Source organism: Elephas maximus, chromosome 7, assembly GCF_024166365.1.
Source record: "Elephas maximus indicus isolate mEleMax1 chromosome 7, mEleMax1 primary haplotype, whole genome shotgun sequence".
Taxonomy (NCBI): Eukaryota; Metazoa; Chordata; class Mammalia; order Proboscidea; family Elephantidae; genus Elephas; species Elephas maximus.
Window position 1 is genome coordinate 13200702 of NC_064825.1, and position 14605 is coordinate 13215306.

Here is a 14605-nt window from a genome sequence, read left to right on the forward strand (position 1 = left end):
AAAGCTACAAGAAATACTAAAGGATATTGTTTGGTCAGAGAACCAATAATATCAGATATCAGCACAACACAAGGTCACAAAACAGATCGTCCTGATATCAACTCAAATAGGGAAATCACAAAAACAAACAAATTAAGTTTAATTAAAAAAAAAATACACAAAACAGGGAATCATGGAAGTCAATAGGTAAAAGATCACAATAATCAAAAAGAGGGACTAAATACAGGAGGCATTGAACTGCCATATAGAGAGTGATACAAGGCGATATAGAACAATACAAGTTAGGTTTTTACTTAGAAAAATAGGGGTAAATAATAAGGTAACCACAAAAAGGTATAACAACTCTATAACTCAAGATAAAAACCAAGAAAAACGTAACGACTCAACTAACATAAAGTCAAGCACTATGAAAATGAGGATCTCACAATTTACTAAGAAAAACGCCTCAGCACAAAAAAGTATGTGGAAAAATGAAATTGTCAACAACACACATAAAAAGGCATCAAAATGACAGCACTAAAAACTTATTTATCTATAATTACCCTGAATGTAAATGGACTAAATGCAGCAATAAAGAGACAGAGAGTCACAGACTGGATAAAGAAACACGATCCATCTATATGCTGCCTACAAGAGACACACCTTAGACTTAGAGACACAAACAAACTAAAACTCAAAGGATGGAAAAAAGTATATCAAGCAAACAATAAGCAAAAAAGAAGAGGAGTAGCAATATTAATCTCTGACAAAATAGACTTGAGACTTAAATCCACCACAAAGGATAAAGAAGGACACTATATAATGATAAAAGGGACAATTGATCAGGAAGACATAACCATATTAAATATTTACGCACCCAATGACAGGGCTGCAAGATACATAAATCAAATTTTAACAGAATTGAAAAGCGAGATAGATACCTCCACAATTATAGTAGGAGACTTCAACACACCACTTTCGGAGAAGGACAGGACATCCAGTAAGAAGCTCAACAGAGACACGGAAGATCTAATTACAACAATCAACCAACTTGACCTCATTGACTTATACAGAACTCTCCACCCAACTGCTGCAAAATATACTTTTTTTTCTGGCGCACATGGAACATTCTCTAGAATAGACCACATATTAGGTCATAAAACAAACCTTTGCAGAGTCCAAAACATCGAAATATTACAAAGCATCTTCTCAGACCACAAGGCAATGAAACTAGAGATCAATAACAGAAAAACGAGGGAAAAGAAATCAAATACTTGGAAAATGAACAATACCCTCCTGAAAAAAGACTGGGTTATAGAAGACATCAAGGAGGGAATAAGGAAATTCATAGAAAGCAACGAGAATGAAAATACTTCCTATCAAAACCTCTGGGACACAGCAAAAGCAGTGCTCACAGGCCAATTTATATCAATAAATGCACACATACAAAAAGAAGAAAGAGCCAAAATCAGAGAACTGTCCCTACAACTTGAACAAATAGAAAGTGAGCAACAAAAGAATTCATCAGGCACCAGAAGAAAACAAATAATAAAAATTAGAGCTGAACTAAATGAATTAGAGAACAGAAAAACAATCAAAAGAATTAACAAAGCCAAAAGCTGGTTCTTTGAAAAAATTAACAAAATTGATAAACCATTGGCTAGACTGACTAAAGAAATACAGGAAAGGAAACAAATAACCCGAATAAGAAATGAGAAGGACCACATCACAACAGAACCAAATGAAATTAAAAGAATCATTTCAGATTATTATGAAAAATTGTACTCTAACAAATTTGAAAACCTAGAAGAAATGGATGAATTCTTGGAAAAACACTACCTACCTAAACTAACACATTCAGAAGTAGAACAACTAAATAGACCCATAACAAAAAAAGAGATTGAAACGGTAATCAAAAAACTCCCAACAAAAAAAAGCCCTGGCCCGGACGGCTTCACTGCAGAGTTCTACCAAACTTTCACAGAAGAGTTAACACCACTACTACTGAAGGTATTTCAAAGCATAGAAAAGGACGGAATACTACCCAACTCATTCTATGAAGCTACCATCTCCCTGATACCAAAACCAGGTAAAGACATTACAAAAAAAGAAAATTATAGACCTATATCCCTCATGAACATTGATGCAAAAATCCTCAACAAAATTCTAGCCAATAGAATCCAACAACACATCAAAAAAATAATTCACCCTGATCAAGTGGGATTTATACCAGGTATGCAAGGCTGGTTTAATATCAGAAAAACCATTAATGTAATCCATCACATAAATAAAACAAAAGACAAAAACCACATGATCTTAGCAATTGATGGAGAAAAGGCATTTGACAAAGTCCAACACCCATTCATGATAAAAACTCTTACCAAAATAGGAATTGAAGGAAAATTCCTCAACATAATAAAGGGCATCTATGCAAAGCCAACAGCCAACATCACTCTAAATGGAGAGAACCTGAAAGCATTTCCCTTGAGAACGGGAACCAGACAAGGATGCCCTTTATCACCGCTCTTATTCAACATCGTGTTGGAAGTCCTAGCCAGGGCAATTAGGCTAGACAAAGAAATAAAAGGTATCCGGATTGGCAAGGAAGAAGTAAAGTTATCACTATTTGCAGATGACATGATTATATACACAGAAAACCCTAAGGAATCCTCCAGAAAACTACTGAAACTAATAGAAGAGTTTGGCAGAGTCTCAGGTTATAAAATAAACATACAAAAATCACTTGGATTCCTCCACATCAACAAAAAGAACACCGAAGAGGAAATAACCAAATCAATACCATTCACAGTAGCCCCCAAGAAGATAAGATACTTAGGAATAAATCTTACCAAGGATGTAAAAGACCTATACAAAGAAAACTACAAAGCTCTACTACAAGAAATTCAAAAGGACATACTTAAGTGGAAAAACATACCTTGCTCATGGATAGGAAGACTTAACATAGTAAAAATGTCTATTCTACCAAAAGCCATCTATACATTTAACGCACTTCCGATCCAAATTCCAATGTCATATTTTAAGGGAATAGAGAAACAAATCACCAATTTCATATGGAAGGGAAAGAAGCCCCGGATAAGCAAAGCACTACTGAAAAAGAAGAAGAAAGTGGGAGGCCTCACCTTACCTGACTTCAGAACCTATTATACAGCCACAGTAGTCAAAACAGCCTGGTATTGGTACAACAACAGACACATAGACCAATGGAACAGAATTGACAACCCAGACATAGATCCATCCACGTATGAGCAGCTGATATTTGACAAAGGACCAGTGTCAATTAACTGGGGAAAAGATAGCCTTTTTAACAAATGGTGCTGGCATAACTGGATATCCATTTGCAAAAAAATGAAACAGGACCCATACCTCACACCATGCACAAAAACTAACTCCAAGTGGATCAAAGACCTAAACATAAAGACTAAAACGATAAAGATCATGGAAGAAAAAATAGGGACAACCCTAGGAGCCCTAATACAAGGTATAAACAGAATACAAAACATTACCAAAAATGATGAAGAGAAACCCGATAACTGGGAGCTCCTAAAAATCAAACACCTATGCTCATCTAAAGACTTCACCAAAAGAGTAAAAAGACCATCTACAGATTGGGAAAGAATTTTCAGCTATGACATCTCAGACCAGCGCCTGATCTCTAAAATCCACATGATTCTGTCAAAACTCAACCACAAAAAGACAAACAACCCAATCAAGAAGTGGGCAAAGGATATGAACACACATTTCTCTAAAGAAGATATTCAGGCAGCCAACAGATACATGAGAAAATGCTCTCGATCATTAGCCATTAGAGAAATGCAAATTAAAACTACGATGAGATTCCATCTCACACCAGCAAGGCTGGCATTAATCCAAAAAACACAAAATAATAAATGTTGGAGAGGCTGCGGAGAGATTGAAACTCTCATACACTGCTGGTGGGAATGTAAAATGGTACAACCACTTTGGAAATCTATCTGGCGTTATCTTAAACGGTTAGAAATAGAACTACCATACAACCCAGAAATCCCACTCCTAGGAATATACCCTAGAGATACAAGAGCCTTCATACAAACAGATATATGCACACCCATGTTTACTGCAGCTCTGTTTACAATAGCAAAAAGTTGGAAGCAACCAAGGTGTCCATCAGTGGATGAATGGGTAAATAAATTGTGGTATATTCACACAATGGAATACTACGCATCGATAAAGAACAGTGACGAATCTCTGAAACATTTCATAACATGGAGGAACCTGGAAGGCATTATGCTGAGCGAAATGAGTCAGAGGCAAAAGGACAAATATTGTATAAGACCACTATTATAAGATCTTGAGAAATAGTAAACCTGAGAAGAACACATACTTTTGTGGTTACGAGGCGGGGAGGGAGGGAGGGTGGGAGAGGGTTTTTTATTGATTAATCAGTAGATAAGAACTGCTTTAGGTGAAGGGAAAGACAACACTCAATACATGGAAGGTCACCTCAATTGGACTGGACCAAAAGCAAAGAAGTTTCCGGGATAAAATGAATGCTTCAAAGGTCAGCGGAGCAAGTGCGGGGGTCTGGGGAACATGGTTTGCGGGGACTTCTAAGTCAATTGGCAAAATAATTCTATTATGAAATCATTCTGCATCCCACTTTGAAATGTGGCGTCTGGGGTCTTAAATGTTAACAAGCAGCCATCTAAGATGCAGCAATTGGTCTCAACCCACCTGGAGCAAAGGAAAATGAAGAACACCAAGCCCACACGGCAACTAAGAGCCCAAGAGACAGAAAGGGCCACATGAACCAGAGACCTACATCATCCTGAGACCAGAAGAACTAGTTGGTGCCCGGCCACAACCGATGACTGCCCTGACAGGGAGCACAGCAGAGGACCCCTGAGGGAGCAGGAGATCAGTGGGATGCAGACCCCAAATTCTCATAAAAAGACCAAACTTAATGGTCTGACTGAGACTGGAGGAATCCCGGCAGCCATGCTCTCCAGACCTTCTGTTGACACAGGACAGGAACCATCCCCGAAGACAACTCATCAGAAATGAAAGGGACTGGTCAGCGGGTGGGAGAGAGACGCTGATGAAGAGTGAGCTAATTATATCAGGTGGACACTTGAGATTGTGTTGGCAACTCTTGTCTGGAGGGGGGATGGGAGGATAGAGAGAGAGGGAAGCCGGCAAAATTGTCAAGAAAGGAGAGACTGAAAGGGCTGACTCAAGACGGGGAGAGTAAGTGGGAGTAGGGAGTGAGATGTATGTAAACTTATATGTGACAGACTGATTGGATTTGTAAACGTTCACTTGAAGCTTAATAAAAGTTATTAAAAAAAAAAAATGTGTGAAAATTTGGTAAGGTCCTTTCTGTGTTTATTTCATAATGAACTAGACTCTCACTTTCCTTCTTTGGACAGGAGTGTTATTTCCAGAGAATGAATCATCAAGTTTCAAGGGATTTTAGGCTGTCTAGCTGACTTAATAATCGTAGTTCCATCGGACCTTTCTTCAAACTGCATCAGATCTTGGACCACTGAAGCACAAAGCAGAAAAACAGCAGAGTTCCTTCTTCCTTCCACTCAGGTAGAAAGAAAAGAGTGAGTAGGAAAAACTCAGCAATGACGGAACACATAGAAGAGCACAAGAAAACTTTATCCTCTTTATTTTCATTATTCAGAACTGTCATCCTTCTTCCAGCACTGAAAGACACAGTGTCTAATGCCCTCATAATAGAATCCAAAATGTGTGTCTTAGCAAAAAGATATGCAGGTGAATAATTAGCAACATTTGTGATAGCCACTTCTAATTTAGCACAGCATCTTGAACACCTGAGCTCATCATTAATCTCTTTCTAAAACAATAGTAAAATGAGAATAAAGGTATAAAAGCGATATCACCCTCTTTCAACATACACATAACACATACAAAGAATGAAAGAGGACTTAACAGTGGAAGAGAGCAAGATGGAATGCGTGTACATGAGTGGAATCTGGCTTAGAAGAGAGGAGAAAGCTGAAGTTTCAGGGTTTATAGGAGAAAGTACAAATAAGAAGAAAGCCTATTACTCTACATATCAGCCCTGCCAGAGAAAGAGAGAGAGAGAGCAAATGAATGAGGTAGAGAAACTAATTAGAGAATTAACAAGATCCAAAATATGACCAAGAAGAATTTCAGAAAAAGTGCAAGAAGTAGAAACTGTTCTAGGTATTTTAATTTTAAGAGATTTATGTGTTCACAAAATCATTGGAAGGTTTCAAGAGCAGGTGGTAAGCAGGATAACTCAAAATGCTACCCCTCCCCCCAAAAAAGTATATGTATGTATAGCACTAGCCAATCAGGCAAGCTCCTAGCTCTACAACTGTAATGGCCTAGGTCTGGAGTCATCCACAGCTGTACCAGCCTTTGTACATTAAGAAGCTGAAAAAGAATGAAATCAGCTAATTCCTGAGTGTGCATTCCAGTGATTGAAAAAAAAAAAAAAAAGTGATTAGGGAGTTATATTTAAAAATCACCAGTAGGGGCCATTTTCTTGACACTCAGGAAACGGGAAAATGAACACTGGAACTTGATTCTGGAAAGTTTTTTTTTTTTCTTTGTAATTTAGATGAAAGTTTACAGAGCAAACTAGCTCCTCATTAAACAATTAATAGACATATTGTTTTGTGACATCTGTTGCCAACTCCACGACATGTCAACACTCTTCCTTGTTGACCTTAGGCTTCCTGTCCTCTTATGCCTTCTCGTCTTTGCCCTTGGGCTGGTGTGTTTATTTAGTCTTATTTTGTATTATGGGCCTGTCTGATCTTTGGCTGAAGGGTGAACCTCAGGAGTGACTTCATTACTGAGCTAAAAGGGTGTCTGGGGGCCATACTCTAGGGGTTTCTCCAGTCTCTGTCAGACCAGTAAGTCTGGTCTTTTTTTGCTTGTTGGTTTTGTGAGTTATAATTTTGTTCTACATTTTTCTCCAGTTCTGTCCAGGACCCTCTATTGTGATCCCTGTCAGGGCAGTCGGTGATGGAAGCCAGGCACCATTTAGTTGTGCTGAACTCAGTCTGGTGGAGGCTGTGGTACTTGTGGTTCATTAGTACTTTGGACTAAACTTTCCCTGTGTCTTTGGTTTTCTTCATTCTCCCTTGCTTCAGACAGGGTGAGACCAGTGCAGTATCTTAGATGGCCTCTCATAAGCTCTTAAGACCCCAGATGCTACTCACCAAAGTAGAATGTAGAACATTTTCATTATAAACTATGTTTTGATGTTATTGAGCTAGATGTTCCCCGAGACCATGGTCCCCACAGCCCTTAGCCCAGTAATTTGGTCCCTCAGGGAGTCTGGATTTGTCAGTGGTGGAAAGCTCCATTTTTGATAGTCGGGATTAATGCTCAGTTGTCAAAGGAAGTTGGAATCCACCTCACTTCTGCCGTTCAAATCTTGGGCAAGTGCATCTAATGAGAGGTACCTAATAATCTCCTAGAACCTAGGGAAACTAGGGAATGTACTTTCTAGCCATGTACTAAGAATGAAAGGGAGAATAGTTCTGGAATGGGGTTGACATCTAACTCTAGAAGGATCTAAGAGGTTTGTTCTCCAGAGATATTGAACTAAAATGGCTCTAAACTCAAACAGGTGAATCTACAGGGAAAAACACAGAAGTCTGCATTCACAACAGTGAGAGTCCCAGCTCAGCTTCTCCATTCAACTTCCAGAATTCTGGAGGGCAGGTGTAGAACCACAGGCATGATTGGTACATTGTTATTTGGATAAACTGGCCCAGGGGAAAAAACACTAAATCCATTGATATTTAGGAGCTCCCAAATGAACTGGTCAGGGAAACCCAGAACTCAACAATCTCTCATCATAAAGCTTTCAATCAGATTTTAGTGCCTCACTTTTAGATAGAGACTTCCAAGGATATCAGCCATTTTTGAATGCTTTTAACAGGAAAGGGCCAAAACAAATAAACAGACAACAAAAACCAAAAATAAAAACTAAAAAGTGAACATTTGAAGGAAACAGAGACAATACAAAAAAAAAAAAAAAACTCCATAAAAAAATAGTATTCTCCCAGATTAAAGAGAGTAACTTTGTGAAATAAGAACACTGAACAATACAAAATGAACAACCAGATAATAAGAATGAGCTCTTGGAAATTAAAAACATGGTATCTAAAATATGTAAATTCTATAAAGAATGAAAAGGTAAGAATTAAAGGAAAAATTTCAAAAAGTAGAATAAAAAAAAAAACAGAGTAAATCAGAGAGAAAGACAAATTGGAAAATTTATTCACAAGGTCAATATCTGACTAAACAGATTTCCAGAAAAAGAGAACACATGGAACAAAGCATAAGAAATTATTAAAGAATTAACATAAGCAAATTTTCTAGAACTGAAAGACATAACTTGCCTAAAAAGGTTGCACCAGTGGTCATTCTAATGAATAAAAAATATGCACTGAGGAACATTGTTGTTAATTTTCACAACACCAGAAATAGAAAAATGATAGGTCGGAGGCAGGAGAGACTGGTTGGGAACACATGGATAGAATAGGAGAAAATTCACATCCACTGGATTAGGAAGCAGAATGACAACTGACTTTTTAACAGCAAAGTACTAGAACACTGAGAATAAAAATGATTTCCAAACAAGAATTCAGTATCTAATCAAACCACAATCAGGTTGAGAGGAGAGTGAACTAAAGATATTTCAGACATCCAAAGTCTTTAAATGGTCACTTTCCTTTCTGGACCTTAGCTCTGAAGGATGCACCATTATTCTGCTACCTCTTGCCTTGGCCTTAAAGCATCCTTTGGTGGCCAGTAGCATGGTAGTTAGAAGATATGCACATGATTACTCCAGTAGGCAGCATTCTGAAAGTGTCCCTTTCATAGCTCCGTACATTACACAGACCTTTTCAGTTGCTAAAACTAAACAGAAAAGATTTTCAAATCTCTCATGATGATTTCAAACATGGAGATATTAGAGGGCTGCATGAATCAGCTGGCTGCTCTTAGAGGCTGAATATATCTGTTTCAGCAAGGTTCGTTCTGTTCACGGAGTCAACTGAACTTATATAAAAAAAAAATCTCTTTACAGAAGGACATTTTCAGTAAAAATAAAACTTCCTTCTTTCCCTCTGTGTCTTCTTCTGCCCTGTAACTATTATGATCAAGGGTAGGAAAGCATTGGTTCAGCATTTAGCTCATACCAAAACCAAATCCATTGCCATCAGGTCGATTCCTACTCATAGGATAGAGTAGAACTACCCCATAGGGTTTCCAAGGAGCAGGTGGTAGATTTGAACTTCCAATCTTTTGGTTAGCAGCCGAACTCTTAACCACTGTGCAACCAGGCCTCTGGGTTATAGAAGACAGTTAATAACTGCCTGTTGAATTCACTGACTGGAAGATTCTAGGTGTGAGAATGAAGTCTGGGTCAAGAATTGCATAATTTGTTATCTTTTGTAATTCTACAGTCTTGAAACAGTATGAGGAATGCATATAATGAACAGCCATTAAGGTCCCCATACTTAGCAATCAAATCAAATCAAATTATAGAATTGGAGAAGAGGGTATAGTGGGATAAAAGACCAAATTCTTAGCTCAGCCTTATAGATGAGCAAGCTGTACTTTATATATGCCAAATGAAGTGTGATTTGGAGAAAACAATAAATCCCAGAATAGGATGCCTGAAATATCACCATTTTAATTCCATTCCTTTTTTAAAAACTCTGAGATTCGTGTTTAAGATGTAAATTACATTTAGGTCATTTGTACCTCAGTATGAATAAGTTCCAAGACCTTTTCCAAGAGAGAATATAGAACAGAATACAAAAAGGTGGAAGTAGGAGGAAATGGGTACACATGCAGGAGTCGATTGAGTCAGACACCAGTGAAAAATGGAGCAGCCTGGTGGACTTTCATGGTGGCATGCTCGTGGGCCCTCCATTGACCCAAAGCAGCAGCAACGTTTCATCTTGAAAATCAATTTGCAGTTTTAGGTACTAAAAGAACTTTGTTGAAAGGAGGAAGGGTGAAAGTCGGGTAAACTAGGATTTGCATGGCTTCCAAGTACTTATTAAATGTGTTGCTGAAGCTCCCTGGCTGTGTATCAACCAGCTAGAGATTACAGCCGGGGATTAATTTAGATTTATGTAGAATTTGAGCTCCCCTATTTTTTTATCAGTCCTGACTGCTGAAGAAATGGATTTCTAAGCAGCGCCTTAGAGACAGCCCAGGGACTTGGACTTAATGAGGTATTTCAGAGGGGATTGGAGGTTCTGGGGTGATCAGTGTCTGCATTCCTAATCCCTGTATGCACATGTAATCATTTATTCAGCACCATGACTCGTATCATCCTCAAGCAAGCTGTGTTAAACATTTCCTCTGACCTTCTACACAGGTACTACCCCCCAGTAACTCTTTCAGATTGTTTTATTAGAAGTCAACTGAATATTCTACTCCAGTGTTCAGATATACAGAGGCTACTAAGTGCCAGACATCACAGGAGTTTGAATCCATCTATCCTTCCATGCACTCACCTTTGTTACTGGAATTTAAAACTGTAGTGTTCATGGATGCCAAAATGTTTACTTGGCAAAGAATAACATCCCATAAAAGCTGTTGTCTCTGATTTTTATCACAGGTAATGAGATTTATTTAAAATGTCAAGAGATCAATTCATTGTAAAGAGTTTCCTCCCAGCCAAAGTGCAGTGAATTATTTAAAAGTCCTGGCATGGAAAGCAGATGGTGCCACCTTCTTTCAGTCATTTACAACTAATTTCATATGAAGCCCTGGTGGCTCAGAGGTTAAGAGCTTGGCTGCTAACCAAAAGGTCTGCAGTTCAAATCCTTCAGCCACTCCTTGGGAGCTCCCTGGGGCAGTTCTACTCTGTTCTGTAGGGTCCCTATGAATCAGAATTGACTCAACAGGAACAGATTTTAACCCAAGGTGGCACTGTGCTTAAGTACTGGTCTGCTAACCAAAAGGTCAGGGGTTTGAACTCACTATCCTCTCTGTGGGAGAAAGATGTGACAGTTTTTGTAAAAATTTACAGCCTTGAAAACTCTACAGGGCAGTTCTGCTCTGTCCTATAGGATTGCTTTGAGTTGGAATGGACTCCATGGCAACGGGTTTGGGAACCCAAGTTTTATTTTTCATTGTCAGAAATATCACTTATAGCAAAGCATTAACACCTTGGTGAGGTAAACTGACTGTGAAAGAACTTATTTGAGTCCCTAAAAGATAGGGAAAAGGGAATGTAGCTCATGTGGAGTTCTATTTGTTTATTACGGGCCTTTAAGGAAGGTTGTTGGAATGATCGACTTTATGGTCCTATTTTATAGTTGGTGGAAGTGAACTTTATGGCTCTGGTTCGTGACTTCTGTACTTAAACCCACAGTCATCTCTTCTGCCTTTACTTGCAGAATTTACTCCCTTGGATGGTATCATGTGCTCTATCATATGCTGTCTTGTATTGCTCATCTGTTTCTATCAGTATTTCTTGTCTTTTTTATTAGATTAACTTATTCTGTGCACCCCACTTACCCTCCTCCATTCAAAGCACTATTTTAGCATGTCACAAGCACTCAAAAAATGTTTGTTGATTGATTGACATCATTGGTTGACACCCAGATCAATAGCCGTTCTATTTGAGTTAAGCAAAAATAATCGCAGAATTCACCAAGAAACTAAACCATTGTCTGGGACTTTCTATACTTTATTTCTGAAATGACATAGATTACGTGTAAAAAAAAAAAAAAAAAATTGAGATTCGTGCAAACAAAAAGAAAGCAAACAGTACTGACTTAGATTCTGATGGCTGCTGATGCTCCTCGTATCTCAACCTAGTTTTGTGATGGGAAGCTATCGTCGTAATCTGTGTGATTTTTTGTAGGGCTGAGTTTAACCAAGGGTTAATAAATCTGGATTCCAGTTTCAGGGCCACCACTGTCTGCTGCCCCCCTCAGCCAATTACTCTAACTTATTCTGGCCTCACTTTCTCCTTTTGTAAAATTGGCACAGTAATAAGCTTTTATAGCTTCTGCATGGAGTGATGTTACATGGATGAAATGAGAAAAGGCAATTGAAACATTTTTGAAATACTAAATGAGCCTTACTTCCTTATACCCCAACTTAATATAATCACTACATTTTTCTTTAAAGGAATAGTCAAATAGAGCTGGTTTTCAAAGCTTTAGAAAGCTAAATGCTACAACTCTGTGGTTCCTAAAAGTAAATATAGACTGCTCATATTGTATGAATTCTCGGTACTGCCAACTGTTGTTTTCAGATGTTTTATCCATTAAGAATGTTTAAAAAGGAATGATTTTTTTTCTTCTTCTCAGTGTAAAGGTGGTCGTCATTTTCTGTGTAATGTATCTTCAGGTGACCCTATATTTTCGCACATTCTTCGTTCTTGCATTCATGACTGTCTTGACTTTACCTTCTCTTTCTTACAATAGTTCCTTTCACTCCTCCCATATCCTGCTCATACTTTTGCCGGTTTTGTCCTCTTCTCTTTACTCCTCTTTCTCTAAATTCTCCCTCATCTACATCTATTTTACCTGTTACTTCTATGCAAAGAAATTCCATATCTGAGTCTTCAGTTCCAAACGCACTCCCCAGTTTCAGATCTGAATGGGAATTGGAGATGAAGCTTATGGTTCGGGCTGTGTAACTTGGAACTGCTGCTACTAACATCAACCCAACTTAGAAGGATGAGTTGTTTTGGGAAAAGCATGATGGCTTTCACTCTGCAGTGCCTTCCAAATAATGTCTCAACCCCTAGTCTTTAAAAATGTGTCCTAACCTACTGCTCCATACTTAATTCTCACTCTGTAATGCTATCAACTGTTCAGGGACTTGTTTGATCCTGCTCACAATTTTCTTGTTTCTAATCCTTTGATTTTATTCTCCACATCAACCTGTTGAGGTACTGCCCATCTTTAAATAACATCTTATCCATAACAACTTTGTGGTTCTCCCAAGCACAAAATTTTTCCTCCTCTGGACTTCTTCCACTTTTTATTTCTACCTTTCTTTTATGGCATCTAGCCAATTCTGTTTTTTACTACTCTGGGGTTTATTAGTTCATTGTCTTTGTTTCTTTTACTCCCTGTTCCTTTTTTCTGTTAACAAAACAGTGTTCTTTTATCAGTTGCCTTCAGATTGACTCTGACTCATGGCACCCTCATGTGTATCAGAATAGAACTGTGTTCCATGGAGTTTTCATTGGCTGGTTTATTGGAAGTAATTGCCAAGCCTTTCTTCTGGGGTGTCTCTTGGTGGATTCAAACCTCAAACATTTTGGTTAGCAAACATGTTTGTACCACCCAGAGACTCCAGGTGGTGTTCTACTTATCATTATATTCACAAGAGCGTCTGACTAGGAGGGTTTACTTTTTGGGCAGCAAAAACAATCAAAGAGTTGTTGAATTAAATTGAACTATTGGGCCACATTTTGGGGTATGGGTATCAAACAAAACCTTTCATGGTACTAGGCAAGATTAAAGAATAAATCTCTTCCTGGAAGAGTCTTTACGTGTGATTAGGAAGTAGTAGGAGTAGCTAAAGCAAAAGGAAAAAATGATGAAGTAAAAGAGCTGAACAGAAGATTTTAAAGGGCGGCTTGAGAAGACAATGTAAAGTATTATGATGACATGTGCAAACACCTGGAGATAGAAAACCAAAAGGAAAGAACATGCTCAGCATTTCTCAAGCTGAAATAACTAAACAAAAAATTGAAGCCTTAAGTTGCAATACTCAAGAATTCTATGAGGGAAATATTAAAAGACACAGGAAGCATCAAAAAGAAGATGGAAGAAATACACAGAGTCACTGTACCAAAAACAATTGATCGACGTTCAGCCATTTCAAGAGGTAACATATGATCTGGAACCAAACTGAAGGAAGAATTCCAAGGTGCACCGAAGGCATTGGTGAAAAACAAGGCCCTGGGAATTGACCGAATACCAATTGAGATGTTCCAAGAAATGGATGCAATGCTGAAAGTGCTCACTTGTGTGTGCCAAGAAATTTGGAAGACAGCTACCTGGCCAACTCACTGGAAGAGATCCATATTTATGCCTATTCCCAAGAAAGGTGATTCAACCAAATGCAGAAATTATTGAACAATATCATTAATATCTCATGCAAGCAAAGTTTTGCTGAAGATCATTCAAAAGTGGCTGTAGCAGTATATCAACAGGGAACCACCAGAAATTCAAGCCAGATTTAGAAGAGGAAATGGAACCAGGGATAGCATTGCTGATGTCAGGTGCATCCTGTCTAAAAGCAGAGAACACCAGAAAGATGTTTACCTAAGTTTTATTGACTATGCAAAGGCATTCGACGGTATGAATCATAACAGAATATGGAATAACATTGTGTTCATGAGGAATCTGTACATGGATCAAGAGGCAGCTGTTTGAACAGAACAAGGGGATATCACGGGGTTTAAAGTCAGGAAAGGTGTGCATCACCTTTCATCATACCTATTCAATCTTTATGTTGGGCAAATATTCTGAGAAGTTGGACTATATGAAGAAGAATGGGGCATCAGGATTGGAGGAAGACTCATTAATAACCTGAAATAAGCGGGTGACATAGTCTTGCTTGC

The 14605-nt window shown here is 38.3% G+C and overlaps 1 protein-coding gene across 1 annotated transcript in view; it reads left to right on the forward strand.

The window, feature by feature from the left end:
- The window catches only part of GUCY1A2 (guanylate cyclase 1 soluble subunit alpha 2), a 430508-nt gene that overhangs the window by 400773 nt on the left and 15130 nt on the right, over positions 1-14605 (forward strand). The window lies entirely within an intron of this gene.